Source organism: Scyliorhinus torazame, chromosome 20 (assembly GCF_047496885.1).
Source record: "Scyliorhinus torazame isolate Kashiwa2021f chromosome 20, sScyTor2.1, whole genome shotgun sequence".
Taxonomy (NCBI): Eukaryota; Metazoa; Chordata; class Chondrichthyes; order Carcharhiniformes; family Scyliorhinidae; genus Scyliorhinus; species Scyliorhinus torazame.
This window is the reverse complement of record NC_092726.1, coordinates 9,653,544-9,669,816: the sequence shown is the minus strand read 5'-3', so window position 1 is coordinate 9,669,816 and position 16,273 is coordinate 9,653,544. Positions and strand designations below refer to the sequence as shown.

At 56.8% G+C, this 16,273-nt stretch overlaps 1 long non-coding RNA gene across 1 annotated transcript in view; it reads right to left on the bottom strand.

Moving 5' to 3' along the window:
* Nucleotides 1-1,029: 1,029 nt before the first annotated feature.
* LOC140396736 (uncharacterized) overlaps nt 1,030-16,273 on the bottom strand; it is a 178,745-nt gene continuing 163,501 nt past the window's right edge. The window contains exon 3 of the long non-coding RNA XR_011936607.1: nt 1,030-1,151. This is a non-coding gene — a long non-coding RNA (uncharacterized lncRNA). The remainder of the gene's footprint in view (nt 1,152-16,273) is intronic.

Below are 16,273 nucleotides of genomic sequence, written 5' to 3'. Positions count from 1 at the left end.
CACCTGGGGCGCGATACTCCACTCCCACTCCGGTTGGGAGAATCGCCTGGGCCACCAAAATTTCCGGGGACGCCGGTCCGACGCCCTCCCGCGATTCTCCCAAGAGGCGGGAATGGCACGGTCGCGTTTCACGGGCCGGAGAATGGCCGGAGACACCCAAAATGGCAATTCTCCGGCACCCCCGCTATTCTGAGGCCCGGATGGGCCGAGCGGCCAGGCCAAAACAGCGGGTTCCCCCCGGCGCCGTCCACACCTGGTCGCTGCAGTCGTGGGCGGTGCGGGAACGCTGGGGTGGCGGCCTGCGGGGGGGCGAGGGGGGATCCTGCACCGGGGCGTACCTCAGATGTGGGGTGGCCCACGATCGGTACCCACCGATCGTCGGGCCGTCCTCTCTGAAGGAGGACCTCCTTTCCTCCGCGGCCCCGCAAGATCCGTCTGCCATCTTCTTGCGGGGCGGACTTCGAGAGGACGGCAACCTCGCATGTGCGGGTTGGTGCCGGCCAACCCGCGCATGCGTGGATGACGTCCGTTATGTAGCGCCGGCCGCGTCATCTATGCGGCGCCGCTTTTACGCGGGCGACAAGACCTGGCGCGGGTCGATGATGCGGCCCCGATACTGGCCCATTGTCAGGGCCTGAATCAGTCGGGACCGGGGCCGTTCCGCGCCATCGTGAACCTCGACGGCGTTCACGACGGCGCGGCCACTCCGGCGTGGGAGTGGAGAATCCCGCCCCTGGTTTCCAGACAGACTGTAAACGTTCTCTGGTACCTGCTTACCACTTGTTTATTAGTGCTACGTCTATACAGGTTACAGACTGAGCATATTGCTCCTCGGCATGATTCCAAACTGTCTCTCCCAAGTACATCATCATCTACATCATTCATTAGCATATCTCTTCTGTTTACTACAGAGGCTAGTGACAGATGTAACTTTTCTCCTCAGTGAATCCAGTTTCAACTTTTTGGTATTTTCTCACATAGTTCAAACAGGACATCCAACAAAGAAATCAATTGGGCGCTTACCGATACTAGTTGTCCTCATGGCGGCACTTGTTTTATCTCCTTCTCTCCTCAAGAGCGAGGCTCAGCATCACGAGGGAAACGGGGAGTGCAGCAATGTTCGTGAGCAGTTTATGTTTCACGTCATGACACTGCAAATACAATCAGATCCCCATTTACAATGAATGATGACTGTCCAGAAAATCTATCCGAATTATGAGCAATATTTGCTTGAAATTTGTTTTAAAATCTCCTAGATCGCTTTTAACAGCCACCAGGAAACTGATGGCAGCTACAGTAGACTCAAGTTATTCTGGGAGGATTGACAACCTTCCCCCAAACATGGCCATGAGTTTCCAGTCACCTCAATTCCGTTGCCCACTCCCATTCTAACGTTCCTGTCCTTGACCTCCTATAAGACCATAAGACATCGGAGCAGAATTAAGCGACTCGGCCCATCGAGTCTGCTCCCCCATTCAATCATGGCTGATATTTTCTCATCCCCAATCTCCTGCCTTCTCCCCATAACCCCTGATCCCCTTATTAATCAAGAACCTATCTCTCTCTGTCTTAAAGTGAATTGGCCTCCACAGCCTTCTGCGGTAAAGAGTTCCACAGATTCACCTCCCTCTAGCTGAAGGAATTCCTCCTCATCTCTGTTTTAAAGGATCGTCCCTTCAGTCTGAGATGGTGTCCTCTGGCTCTAGTTTTTCCTACAAGTGAAACATCCTCTCCACGTCCACTCTATCTCGGCCGCTCAGTATCCTGTGAGTTTCAATAAGATCGCCCCTCATCCTTCTAAACTCCAACGAGCACAGATCCAGAGTCCTCAACCGTTCCTCATATGACAAGTTCTTCATTCCAGGCATCATTCTTGTGAACCTCCTCTGGACCCTATCCAAGGCCAGCACATCCTTCCTTGGATACGGGGCCCAAAACTGCTCACAATACTCTAAATGGGGTCTGACCAGAGCCTTACACAGCCTCAGATGTACATGCCTGGTCTTGTATTCTAGCCCTCTTGACATGAATGCGAACATTGCATTTACCTTCTTAACTGCTGACTGAACCTGCACATTAACCTCCTACATTATTCTATGATTCTCCGGCCGCTCATCGACGGTGGGAATCTCTGGTTTTGCCGACAGCGCACCCTGCCAGCGGGTTTCCCGGTGGCGTGGCGTGGTTTTAGTGGGAAATGCCATTGACAAGTGGCGGGAGTACAAAGTCCCGCCGCCAGCAAACGCAGCGGCAGTGGGGTGGACTTGCGATGGGGATTCCCAGATCCTAATCTTTCTACTCGGCTCGTTCCTGCCTCTGGCTGTAATATTGACTTTAACAACTTCAAACCTGAACTACCACTCCTGGGGCGGCATGGGGCGCAGTGGCTAGCACTGGTGCCTCATGGCGCCGAGGGCCCAGGTTCGATCCCGGTCCCGGGTCACTGTCCATGTGGAGTTTGCACGTTCGCCCCATGTCTGGGTGGGTCTCACCCCAACAACCCGGAGATGTGCAAGGTAGGTGGATTGGCCACGCTAAGTTATCCCTTAATTGGAAAAAAGTGAATTGGGTACTTAAAAAAACAACTATCTCTCCCATTTACTCCCCAAAACAGGTTGCTTGTAGTGATGAATGATTGCACCAGAATGACTGCACTGGGAGTGAAGGAGGTGTGAGCTACTGCTTGGTGTGGGCACCTCTCATTGATTCAAGGCAGAGTCCCATATTAGTAATATTCTTTTGACAGTGAGCATTTGTGAACTTGACAGCCATGTGGAATGCATCTCAATGGTCAAAATATATTCCACAGTCTTGCTTCAGTCAATGGTGAGAACAATTCAAGATATTACATCTGGGAAGCAGTTAGAATCACAATGTATTCTAAGGTCTTGCAGACTGACAAAGAAAACTCTCATGCAAATAAAACTCAGCCACATAAAATTCACCCTTGACAGTTGACTGACTTGTTTTATATTACCTGGGAATAAAGTTAATATGCCCGCCCTTGCAAACACTGCAGTCAAGACACTCAATTCATATAATCATCCCCATGGGAACAAGTCTGGTAATTTATTCTTCAGACTAACTTTATAATGAATTCTATTACTTGAGTTTTTTTATTGGACAATACATCTCAGCTTTAATTCTCTAATCTTGACTGAACAAATTATCCAACTTGAGACCGCATCTGTGGCACCTCTCTCTCTCTCTCTCTCCCCAAGACGACATTTTGATATTCAGCGCAAAAATGTTGAGGCAACTGTTTTGGGGAATTTGTTCTGAATCCAGCTCACCCAAGTTACTTTTTAATCATGGTCAATGGTACAAGTCTCCTTTAATCGGCAACTCTCGTAAGCTAAAACATGACCTGATGTTGAATTTGGTTGGCAGAGCATGTTCAGTGCAATGAATTTCATTGTTATCAGAATCCACATCAGATTCCATTGCATCTTATGTAATTCCAGGTAGTGAATCTGCCCAATAAAACATTTTATCCAACAGCCGAATCTATCCAACAGTTCCAATCCCATAGTAAACAAAAGGAATACTGTCTTTGCACCCTCTGGAGCCAGGTTCTACCTTCATACCTCAGGACCAAGCAAAACTGAACACCAGCCCACAAACTGTGCCATGGCTCCCTTATAAAAAGCGATGCTTCAGTGGTCATTTGGTGTATACCAGGGGATTCTCCACCGCCCTCTACCACTAGCGAAGTTCCTGATGCGGCGGAGAATCCAGCGTTGGGGAAAAAACGGGATCGGCTGGTTCAAACAGAGTTAAGTGCTTTCCATTCATCTCTCTTCACGGTTGGGAAACACAGCCTACCTCCCAGGTGAGTTTTAAAGCAGTACTTTTTGTCACTGCCTCTGACTGGACTGTTCTCTGGCTTTCGACATGGGTCTCTCTTCTGAGGGTCTGTGGGGGGTCTCTTTATTTAGGGGGGTTGTGGATGTCTCTTTATTAAGGGGGTCTCTGTGGGGGGTCTATTTGTTTCAGGGTCTGCAGGAGTGTCTTTATTTTGGGGGTCTCTTTGGGACTCTCTATTTTGGGATTCTACAGGGAGTCCCTTTAATTAGGAGGTCTCTGTTGAGGGGGTTGGTGGGGGTGGGTTGGTCAGCCCCGTATTGGGAGGGGAAGGGGGGCTGAATTGCATGGCGGGGGAGGGGTGCCCATTTGAGGGATCTCGCTATCAGACTACCCGCTCCGGACTTGTTTTTGTGATAAGGAATAGTGATAGGGAATCCCTCGCAATCCTCAATTTTGTCTGCCTTCTCCTCAGGGGACAGATAATGCAGTGTGAGAAACTCTTGATGCTGGCAGTGCAGGGGGTCAGCAGCTGGTGGCTACTGTGTCCAGGAAGCCCGGCCAAGGCAGATGGTACGAGTGTTGTCATGTGGTGCAGGGTGGGATGCAAGGGAGCTGCCAGAAGGTGTGGTGAGGCCACGTTCTGGGAGGTGGAAAGGAGGGGGTGGTGAGAGGTGTGGCTGGGGATGTGTGAGATGGGGGTTGAGCCAGAGGAAAAGAGGTGATCATTCATCCAGGCCACCCTGAGGAGTTCGTGCAGCTTTTTTCGGCACTGCTGCCCAATCCTCGTGGTGGGGACCAAGGCACTCAAGGCCTCTGCCACCTGCGCCCATGCCTGATTGACGTTGGCAGATGGCAGCTTCTTTCCCACCCTGTGGAACTGGGTGGCCCGCCTCTCCCCCACAGCATCCAGCAACATCTCCAGCTCTGCATCTGCAAATCTCGGGGCTGCATTCCGGGGTGGCGTCTTCGTGGCTGGAATGAGAGTGTGTGGGGAGTGGACTGCTTATCTGCAGCTCCAGCTTGTCAGGTTCTCCAGTGTCAATCCTGACCCCAATGAATCCAACGCCGGCATGAGTTGGAATTTCACAAGTTCCACGTGGCGTGAGTGCAGGCCCATTAGCATGTCCTGAATTGCTCCGGGATTGACACTGCCATCAGGACCATGGAACATCCACCATTCAGCCCCGGCATCGGCACTTAGTCTCTCAAGCGGAGAATCTTGTAACAATGTCAACACTCTTCAAAAGAACATTTCTGTGCTGCTCACGGGAGGGATTCTCCGGTCCCTCAGCCACATCTTTCTCAGTGGCGCGCCGTTCATTGGAGGTGGGATTCTATCTTCCCGCTGCTTGTCAATGTGATTGCCCACTGTAACCGCCCCCACGCCGCCGGGAATCCTACGAGCAGGGGTCTGCTGCCAGTGGGAAAAGTGAATCGCAACCAGTGGAGAATTCAGGCCCCTATTGCAGAGGTCCCGAGATATGGAGACGTGCAGAGGATGAAAATAACCAAAGTTCTTGGAAAGCCTGGTGACATGAAAAATTTTTGCAATGGGGAGGCTGAAGAGACCTGAGATCACCTTGGTTTGGCAGAGGGGCGGAGGTGATATCAGCAAGAGGTCAGGCTGGTGGTCGGGGATGAGGAGAGGCTGAAGGCCAGAAGGGAAAACGGGGAAATAGAATCCTGGACGGAACTGTTTTTTTCCTTCTGGGAGGCTTCTTTGCAGAGGTAGATGGGCAGGAGCACTTATCCTACTGAACCACACTGAGTGCCGCAACAGACATTTATGGAGCTGATTTCTCTCCCCTTCCTTGTTTGCCAAACCTTGCAATCAACATGCAGCGATATTTTGCACTGTGGCAGCCTGATTTAAACATGTTAATGTAGCTTTAATTAGACTTTGCTGATGTCCGATGCCTCATAAAAGACGGAGGTGACATGGATGACAGATTGGCACCATATTCCACACAGTTGACTCCTTGAACCCCTCCCTATTTTGTGAGGGTTAATAGTGAGAGCAGAGTTTGTACAGCTTTTTTGAAATCGATATTTTGGTCTTTGGATAATCCAGGCCTTCCATTCTGAATGGTAATGCTTCAAAATTGATTTCAGTCAGAGGCATGGTAAAAAATTGTCACGGACAAAATATTCAATTCTCGCCATCTGATTTCCACCTTTGTTAAATAAATATACCATAATCCAAACTATTTGTCCATTTTCTGATCGCAGCCTCCTCCAAAACAAATTTAGCTTCAAGTTTTGGGAGATTCTGATTTGACCCAGTGCGTCTCTTTGTGCCCCACTTGACCTGAGGAGCCTCAGGTTTGCTTTCAAATGTCTCCGTGGATGCATCCTAACCTCTGTCTGCCGTTTCTCCAGACAGATGGCCCCAGATGTTCGTTGAGCCCCACTGGCGCTTGGTGAATCTTCCCGGCCAATTCCCACTCGACTTTCCTTGGCCACTCCACTTCCACTCTATGGAACTCCTTCATCCTGCCACCAACCTCTCACTTCACCCAACTTCATCAAACCTTCTCGTTTTCCCCCTCCTAATTGTTTCCACCATTTTCTCCCTCCTTGTAAATTGTGCAATGACCCAGTTATTGAAAAAACAAAATGCAGGAGGTCAGTTTTTTGATGAATGATGTGGAATTTTGAAAGGCACAGTCTGCATCCTGTATGACCTGAGAGAAGCACAGCAGTTAATAAAATGAAAGCGCCGTGCAAAGTATTGAATAATCTGCACCAAAATGAATAAGACACACCAATGTGAAAAAAGATACAAAATGAAAAAAATAATGCTGTAATAAATAATGTATGTTTGAGAGAGAAAGCATGAGTTTTGTGTTGAACTGTTTATTCTGTGAGCTGAAATCCTTGAATGGTTGCTTATATTATAGATCAGTATAACAGAATAAACCTTATTACAATGAATTAAACATCGGAAGACAATGTGCCAAAAGGTTTTGCATTTAAAAAAAACACGAGAATGCATGATCACTTTATTATATTACGAAGTGGTATTTCCGCTAATTATCAGATGTAATGAAGCATTTAACAAGCTTCAAGATCTAACAATTATTTTCCAATTGAAAATGAGTTTAGACCAAATATTGACAAAGAGGTTCATGAAGAAACAAAATGATTAAGACGGCATGACAGCGCACATCATTTCTTTTCCGAGTGGCATCTGAATCAAATTTAATTTTGCGTTGAGAAAACTCGAATATTTCACCAATTTGAATAAAAGATAAGCAGTATTGAGAGTTCAGACTATTCATTTTTGCTGCATTAATATTTTATCTGTGTCTTAAATAATTTATTCTACAGAGTCAATGTTTAATATCACCATGAATTTGTTGGGACTATTTTTCCCTGAATGTTTTCTTTTTGACAACAATAACAATTTTCCCTCGAGCTTGACGTCTGCTCCAGTGTTTGGCACCCTTGTCACATTCAATCAGAAATATGTTTTTGTTCCAACTGCAAAAAATTCAAGTGGGATCTGTTTCTGGCCAGGGGGCAGTTTTGCCCCTAAAATACGAGGTTATGACAGTAACTTAGTTAAGTTACTCACCAAATCTGATGACATTCCTGTGTACAATCTTTTGAACCATTTATTAATACAATTACATCTAACTTCTGTCTGTACTATTGGGCAGGATTCTCCGACCCCACGCCGTGTCGGAGAATCGCCGGGGGCTGGCGTGAATCCCGCCCCGCCGCCCGCTGAATTCCACGAAGGGTGAAAAGTCGGCGGGGCGTCAATCGCGCAGGCTGCCTCGGAGAATGTCAGGGGCGGGCGGGAGACAATGGATTCCTGGGCTGCCCATATTCTCCCAGCCGGATGGGCCGAAGTCCCGCCGACGTGACCATGGGTCACGTCGGCGTAAATCAAAACACCGTTTTAACGGCGTCAACCAGTGTTGATGGTTGACTCCGTCCAACGCAGAGGTAGGTCACGGCCTGGGGGGTGGCCGCAGGAGAAGTGATGGCGTGACTGGTCTGTGTGTGTGGGGGAGAGGTGTGTGTGGGTGTGTGTGCGATGGGGGGGGGGCTTCGTGGGAGTGCCGGGGACGGAGGGATGAGTGCCTGCGAGGGGTGCGGGGGGGTGAGTGCCGGGTACGGGGGGGATGAGTGCCGGGTACGGGGGGGATGAGTGCCGGGGACGGGGGGGATGAGTGCCGGGGACGGGGGGGATGAGTGCCGGGGACGGGGGGGATGAGTGCCGGGGACGGGGGGGATGAGTGCCGGGGACGGGGGGATGAGTGCCGGGGACGGGGGGGATGAGTGCCGGGGGCGGGGGGGATGAGTGCCGGGGGCGGGGGGGATGAGTGCCGGGGGCGGGGGGGATGAGTGCCGGGGGCGGGGGGGATGAGTGCCGGGGACGGGGGGGATGAGTGCCGGGGACGGGGGGGATGAGTGCCGGGGACGGGGGGGATGAGTGCCGGGGACAGGGGGGATGAGTGCCGGGGACGGGGGGGATGAGTGCCGGGGACGGGGGGGGATGAGTGCCGGGGACGGGGGGGAAGAGTGCCGGGGACGGGGGGGAAGAGTGCCGGGTACGGGGGGGGGGGTGAGTGCCGGGTACGGGGGGGGGGGTGAGTGCCGGGTACGGGGGGGGGGGTGAGTGCCGGGGACGGGGGGGGGGTGAGTGCCGGGGACGGGGGGGGGGGTGAGTGCCGGGGACGGGGGGGGGGGTGAGTGCCGGGGACGGGGGGGGGGGTGAGTGCCGGGGACGGGGGGGGGGGTGAGTGCCGGGGACGGGGGGGGGGGTGAGTGCCGGGGACGGGGGGGGGGGTGAGTGCCGGGGACGGGGGGGGGGTGAGTGCCGGGGACGGGGGGGGGGTGAGTGCCGGGGACGGGGGGGGGGTGAGTGCCGGGGACGGGGGGGGGGGTGAGTGCCGGGGAGGGGCGGTGAGTGCCAGGTACGGGGGGGTGAGTGCCAGGTACAGGGGGGGTGAGTGCCAGGTACGGGGGTGTGAGTGCCGGGGACGGGGGGAGTGGTGAGCGCCGGGGACTGGGGGGGGGGGGTGAGTGCCGGGTACGGGGGGGTGAGTGCCGTGTACGGGGGGGGGTGAGTGCCGTGTACGGGGGGATGAGTGCCGGCGAAGGGTGCGGGGGGGGTGAATGCCGGGGATGGGGGGGTGAGTGCCGGGGATGGGGTGGTGAGTGCCGGGTAGGGGGGGTGCTGGGTACGCGGGGGATGAGTGCCGGGTAGGTGGGGGGTGCCAGGTACGGGGGGATGAGTGCCGGCGAGGGGTGCAGGGGGCGGTGAATGCCGGGTATGGGGGGGTGAGTGCCGGGCAGGGGGGGTGAGTGCCGGGGATGGTGTTGTGAGTGCCGGGTAGGGGGGGGGGTGCCGGGTACGGGGGGGATGAGTGCCGGGTAGGGGGGGGTGCCGGGAACGGGGGGGATGAGTGCCGGGTAGGTGGGGGGTGCCAGGTACGGGGGGGATGACTGCCGGCGAGGGGTGCGGGGGGGGGTGAATGCCGGGTATGGGGGGGTGAGTGCCGGGCAGGGGGGGTGAGTGTCGGGGATGGTGTGGTGAGTGCCGGGTAGGGGGGGGTGCCGGGTACGGGGGGGATGAGTGCCGTGGAGGGTGAGTGCTGGATACAGGGGGGATGAGTGACAGGGACGGGGGGATGAGTGCCAGGGACGGGGGATGTGCCGGGGAGGGGGGTTAGTGCCGGGTACGGGGGGGGTGAGTGCTTGGTACGGGGGATGAGTGACAGCGAGGGGTGCGGGTGGGTGAGTGCTGGGTATGGGGGGATGGGTACCGGGGAGGTGGGGGTGAGTGCCGGGTACGGGGGGATGAGTGCCTGCGAGGGGTGCAGGGGGGTGAGTGCCGGGGGGGGGGGGGGATGAGTGCCGGGGACGGGGGGCATGAGTGCCGGGGAGGGGGGGGTGAATGCCGGGTATGGGGGATGAGTGTCGGGGATGGGGGGGTGAGTGCCGGGGATGGGGTGGGTGAGTGCCGGGGAGGGGGGGGTGAGGGCCGGGTACGGGGGGGGATGATTGCCAGGGAGGGGGGGGGATGATTGCCAGGGAGGTGGGGGGTGAGTGCCGGGCACAGGGGGGGCGTGAGTGCCGGGTACGGGGGGCATGAGTGCCGGGTACGGGGGGCATGAGTGCCGGGTACAGGGGGCATGAGTGCCGGGTACGGGGAGCATGAGTGCCGGGGACGGGGAGATGAGTGCCGGGGACGGGGGAGATGAGTGCCGGGGACGGGGGAGATAAGTGCCGGGGACGGGGGGGGATGAGTGCCGGGGAGGGGCGGTGACTGCCAGGTACGGGGGGGTGAGTGCCAGGTACAGGGGGGGTGAGTGCCAGGTACGGGGGGGTGAGTGCCAGGTACAGGGGGGATGAGTGCCGGGGACGGGGGGGATGAGTGCCGTGGACGGGGGGGGATGAGTGCCGGGGAGGGGTGGTGAGTGCCAGGTACGGGGGGGTGAGTGCCAGGTACAGGGGGGGTGAGTGCCAGGTACGGGGGGGTGAGTGCCAGGTACAGGGGGGATGAGTGCCGGGGACGGGGGGGATGAGTGCCGGGGACGGGGGGGATGAGTGCCGGGGACGGGGGGGGATGAGTGCCGGGGAGGGGCGGTGACTGCCAGGTACGGGGGGGTGAGTGCCAGGTACAGGGGGGGTGAGTGCCAGGTACGGGGGGGTGAGTGCCAGGTACGGGGGTGTGAGTGCCGGGGACGGGGGGAGTGGTGAGTGCCGGGAACTGGGTGGGTTGAGTGCCGTGTACGGGGGGGTGAGTGCCGTGTACGGGAGGATGAGTGCCGGCGAGGGGTGCGGGGGGGGGTGAATGCCGGGTATGGGGGGTGAGTGCCGGGGATGGGGTGGTGAGTGCCGGGTAGGGGGGGGTGCCGTGTACGGGGGGGGATGAGTGCCGGGTAGGGGGGGTGCCGGGTACGGGGGGGATGAGTGCCGGGTAGGGGGGGGTGCCGTGTACGGGGGGGATGAGTGCCGGGTAGGGGGGGTGCCGGGTACGGGGGGGATGAGTGCCGGGGAGGGTGAGTGCTGGATACAGGGGGATGAGTGACGGGGACGGGGGGATGAGTGCCAGGGACGGGGGATGAGTGACGGGGACGGGGGGATGAGTGCCAGGGACGGGGGATGTGCCGGGGAGGGGGGTGAATGCCGGGTGGGGGGGGGTGAGTGCCGGCGAGGGGGATGTGGGACGGGGGGGGATGGGTGCCCGGGGGGGGGGGGTGCGAGGGCAAGGGAGTTTGTCCGCTTGGCCAGGTGTCATCCTCCCAATAGTCGCGCCCATGAAGCCCATGCCACCTGGCTGGGGGGGACGGGGGGTGGCACGGGCAATGATGACATATCGTCGTTTCCCCCCCCCCCGCAGGCTGTCATGTTTTCTGATCAGCCAGCGATGTTGGCCGCCTTGGCGGCAGCCGCTATTCTCCATGTTGTCCTGGTGGAGGAGGAGGAGGAGCAGCGTGCCAGAGAGGCGGCGCAGGCTGCCGCTGAGGGGCAGGCAGCAGCCGCCCAGGCTGGAGGGACACCCGCCCGACAGGACGAGGAGGAGGAGCAGGGGAAATACGTAGTGGAGGAGGAACACGAGGAGGGGGAGGAGGATGTCACAGTGCCACAGCAATGGAGGCACCCGAGGAGGCCCCGTGTGTACCGGCCCCGGCTGTCGTACCAGGACCTCACAGACCAGGAAAGCAGGAGGAGACTCCGGATGAGCCGGGAAACCGTGACACACATCTGCCACATGCTGGCACACCTGGCACCACGTGGCACTGGGGGGGACACACCCTCTCCCCATGTCCGTCAAGGTAACAGTGGCCCTGAACTTTTATGCCACGAGGTCATTCCAGATGCCAGATGGGGACCTGTCCGGCATCTTGCAGACATCGGAGCACCGGTGCATCCGGGCACTGACAGACGCCCTATATGCCATGGCGCACCGCTACATCCACTTCCCCGTGGACCGGGCCAGCCAGGATGCCCGGGCCGTGGGCTTCTCTGCCGTGGCCGGGTTTCCCATGGTCCAGGGCGCGATCGATGGGATGCACGTCGTCGTGCGGCCGCCTGCGGGTAACAGGGCCGTGTTCACCAATAGGAAAGGGACCTATTCCATGAACATCCAGGTGGTCTGCGATCGCCGCATGATTATCCTGCATGTCTGCGCCCGGTACCCGGGAAGTGTACATGACTCATACGTGTTGTCGCGCTTACATCCCCGGCATGTACGAGGGATGCCACCCCCGGCTGAGGGGTTGGTTGCTGGGCGACAGGGGTTACCCGTTGCAGTCGTGGCTGATGATGCCTGTACGGAGGCTACAGAATGATGCGGAGAACAGCTACAATGATGCCCATGTAGCGACAAGGGGAGTGATAGAGAGGTGCTTGGACGTGCTCAAAATGCGTTTCAAGTTCCTGGACCTCTCTGGGGGCGCCCTCCAGTGTCTATCAGATACGGTCGGCCACATCATTGTGGTGTGCTGCCTCCTGCACAACACAGCCCAGCAGAGGGGCAATGTTCCGCAGGCAGAGGAGGGCGGAGTGGAGGAGCAGCAGGAAGAGGTGCAGTCCTCCCCAGATGAGGGGGATGGGGGCAATGGTCAGGGCAGACGGGCTAGACATGGGCGAGTGGCTGTCCACCATTACCGGCTGGGCCAGCGGGCACGGGACAGGCTGATAGCCGCCTGCTTCACTGACTAGGGGGCATGGGAATCGGGTAGTATGGCCACATACCGCACAGCATGGCAACACCAAAACACCCTCACCCCCCCCCCACCCACCCAGCCACCCACCCAGCACCCTCACCCCCCCCTCCCCCAACCACACCCACCCCACCCCTCCATTGCAGATCCACCTGCGGCAAGACGGCCGGGCTCTCATGGGCGCCGCTGGAAGCGTGTCTATTGCAGGCCATGGAGGATGATGACAACCCGCTCTGCAATGAGCTCCTGGCTTCCCACTGGACCACCATCCACCCGGACCATCCCTGCATGCGGCTGTGACACTGCAGCGCACGGTCCCGTCCTCTGCCCGGGGGGATGGTGAGGGCGGCCCAAGGGGAAGGGGGCAGAGTCACCTGAGGCCGACGTCGCCGCAACCGCACGAGACGGGGGCGTCGTCTCCCTATTGCTCCAGGTCTCTCCGTCTCCCGTGGTCGCCCTGGGGCATCCTGCGGGCATCGCGTGCCAGAGGGTCCGGGTCTCTCCGTATCCCAACATCACCCTGGGGCATCCTGTGGGCGTCGCATGCCAGAGGGTCCGGGTCTCTCCGTATCCCAACGTCACCCTGGGGCATCCTGCGGGCATCGCGTGCCAGAGGGTCCGGGTCTCTCCGTATCCCGTGGTCTCCCTGGGGCATCCTGCGGGTGTCACGTGCCAGAGGGTCTGGGTCTCTCCATATCCCAACGTCACCCTGGGGCATCCTGCGGGCGTCGCATGCCAGAGGGTCCGGGTCTCTCCGTATCCCGTGGTTGCCCTGGGGCATCCTGCGGGCGTTGCATGCCAGAGTGTCCGGTCTCTCCATATCCCATGGTCACCCTGGGGCATCCTGCGGGCGTTGCATGCCAGAGGGTCCGGGTCTCTCCGTATCCCATGGTCGCCCTGGGGCATCCTGCGGGCGTCGCATGCTAGAGGGTCCGGGTCTCTCTGTCTCCCGTGGCCTCCGAGGGGCATCCTGCGGGCGGTCTGCATCTGCGGGGATGGGTGCCTGGACGTTTGCGATACACAATGAAGCATGCATGGTTAGACACGCAGGCGGTGATCAGGTGATATGGGGGAGGGGGGATATGGGGGAGGGGGGATATGGGGGAGGGGGGATATGGCTGATATGGGGGAGGGGGGATATGAGGGAGGGATATGGACGATATGGGGGAGGGGGGACATGAGGGATACGGGGAGGGGGATATGGGGAGGAGGGATATGGGGGAGGGGGATATGGGGGAGGGGGGATATGGGGGGAGTGGGGGTATGGGGGGATATGGGGAGGGGGATATGGAGTAGGGGGGATATGGGGGATATGGGGACGGGCTGTCAGTGGCTCACTTGTTGGTGGGCCCCCGACCTCTGCATCGGCAACCTCCCGGTCCTCAGGTCCGCCAGCCAGTTCCAGGGCCCTTTCCTCATGTACAGTGAATGGCCGCTCATCAGCTGGGCTATCCAGTCCTCTCATGCTCCCTATTGTTGTGTGCGCGCTTCTCCTTTGGGGGGCGGGTGGGTGGCAGGGGTAAAGGGCAACAGTGTTAGACAGGTATATGAATGCACGCCATCGGTTGCGTGTATAGTGCAGAGGTTAGGGTTAGGGTTGGTTTCACCTGGGGGGGTGCCGCACATCGGGCAGGGAGGAGGGGAGGGGGACTCACCCTGGCTGCCCTGACGAGGTCGTTCACCTTCTTGTGGCACTGGGTGCCTGTCCGTGGTGTCAGAGCCACAGCGCTGACGGCCTCTGCCACCTCCCTCCACAGACGCCGGCTGAGGTGTGGGGCGACCCTGCGGCCGTGTCCCTCTACTCCTCCACTGCGTCCAGGAGCGCGTCGATGGGATATGGGGAACCTCGGGGCTGCGGGCGGGCGGCCATCCTGTCGGGTCTTCCGGGGTGGGGGGCGCGTCTTTTGAGCCGTCACGCCATGCGGCGTCAATGTCGCCACACGGCGTCACCGTCCACGTCGGATGACGCCATTCGGGGCCGGAGAATTTCCGTTGTTTGGGGGGCCCAACGCCGGAGTGATCCGTGCCGTTTTTGGTGCTGGGTCCCGGACATCGCGCCAGCTTTCGGAGAATCCTGCCCATTGGAACCAACTTATTGGCTTAGGTTTCGTGGTCATCGAGCAAACTGCAGGAACAGATAAATGTTGGGGTGTGCTTGCACAAGCCTTTGACAATGACAGGACAAATTGAGAAGACTTTTCAAAAGACATCCCGGATCCTTGGCCTGATAAACAGGGGCATTGTCATGCTCCGGTATATTATGAACTTACAGACAAAACTTTTATACACCAACAGCCGATGAAAAAGGTCACTGCAAATCAGATGACTTTTGGAATTCTGAGCCAGACAGTCGTCATTCTCAATAAAATATCTCATCGAGTATGGAGATTCACAGCCAGCTGGGTAATTCACACATTTCTTTGTCTCAGGATAGACCATCAACAACAGAATCTACAGCACAAAAGCAAATTATTGCGGATGCTGGAATCTGAAACCAAAGAGGAAATGCTGGGAAATCTCAGCAGGTCTGGCAGCATCTGTAGGGAGAGAAAAGAGCTCATGTTTTGAGTCCAGGTGACCCTTTGTCAAAGCTGTCAAAGAACTACAGCATTCCAGCTGACTCATCTTTCTATTTCACCACAGACAAAAGAAACATCGAAACTCAATGGCTTGGATTTTCACCAAGTTGGGTTGACTCAGTAGCTCTTCAATAATACCCAATTTCAAGATTCCCAAACTCATTCCCAGGTTGTCTCATTTTGGGGAGTGCGTTGAAAGGGTACCAGCTGGACCCTGTCAAAAGCCCGCATCCAGCACTCCCAATCCTGGTTGGCTCCACTGCGCAGAGATAAGCCTGCCGTATGTCTCTGCAATTTTCATGGAGTCAGGGCAGGTTTTTAGAGAATTGTGGGCCAGAATTTTTCATCCCCTCACACTGGCTGAATGTTCCAGTCCTGCTGATGCGACCCTTCCATGGGAACCATCGCGGGAGTGGGGCTTGAAAATTACAGCCATGATTCATGGGAGAGAGGTTAACTCTAATGTGCATGAGGGATCTTTTGAAGTTAAGTTCAAAAGGTTCCCCTCATGCCCCCCTCTGCAATATATGACTACCTCCTACCCTACCCTCCCCCCCCCCCCCGCCCTCCCCCAGCCCCTCAGTACTCTCATGCGACCTATGTCAAGCTCCGGCCTTCCATATTTGCCTTCAGGCCCCTCATACCCCCTCTGCTTATCTCTGCACCTCCATGCCCAGTGACCCACTGTAAACCTTCTAGGACCGATGAACCCCATACTATACAGTTGTATGTGTGGAAAAAAAGCTTTTATTATTATTTATTTTTTATTTTTTCCTGTGCTTGGAACAAAATTCTGGACTACAAGTTAATAAAAGTGTGAATAATCCAGATCCTTTGAGCTTTGAGCTTTCAAAAACCACAAAGCCTTGAAACCACTTAGCTTGTGTGAACAAACATTGTGAAATTGACTGCAGAGTTCAGAGAGCCTGAGATCTCAATCGAACAATGTTTCCTCTGGGGTGCAGGTGTTCCCAGATTGTGAGAGCTGTCTGAGCTCTTAACAAGCATAGGCTTGGAGGAAGCTGTGGTATCGTGACAATGTCACTGCACTAGTAATCCAGGGGCCCAGGGTATTGCTCTGGAGACAAGCGTTCAAATCCCACCATGGTGACTGGTGGAAATTAAATTCAATTAATAAATCTGGAATTGAATAAGCTAGTCTCAGTAATGGTGAGCATGAAACCATTCTCGATCATCACA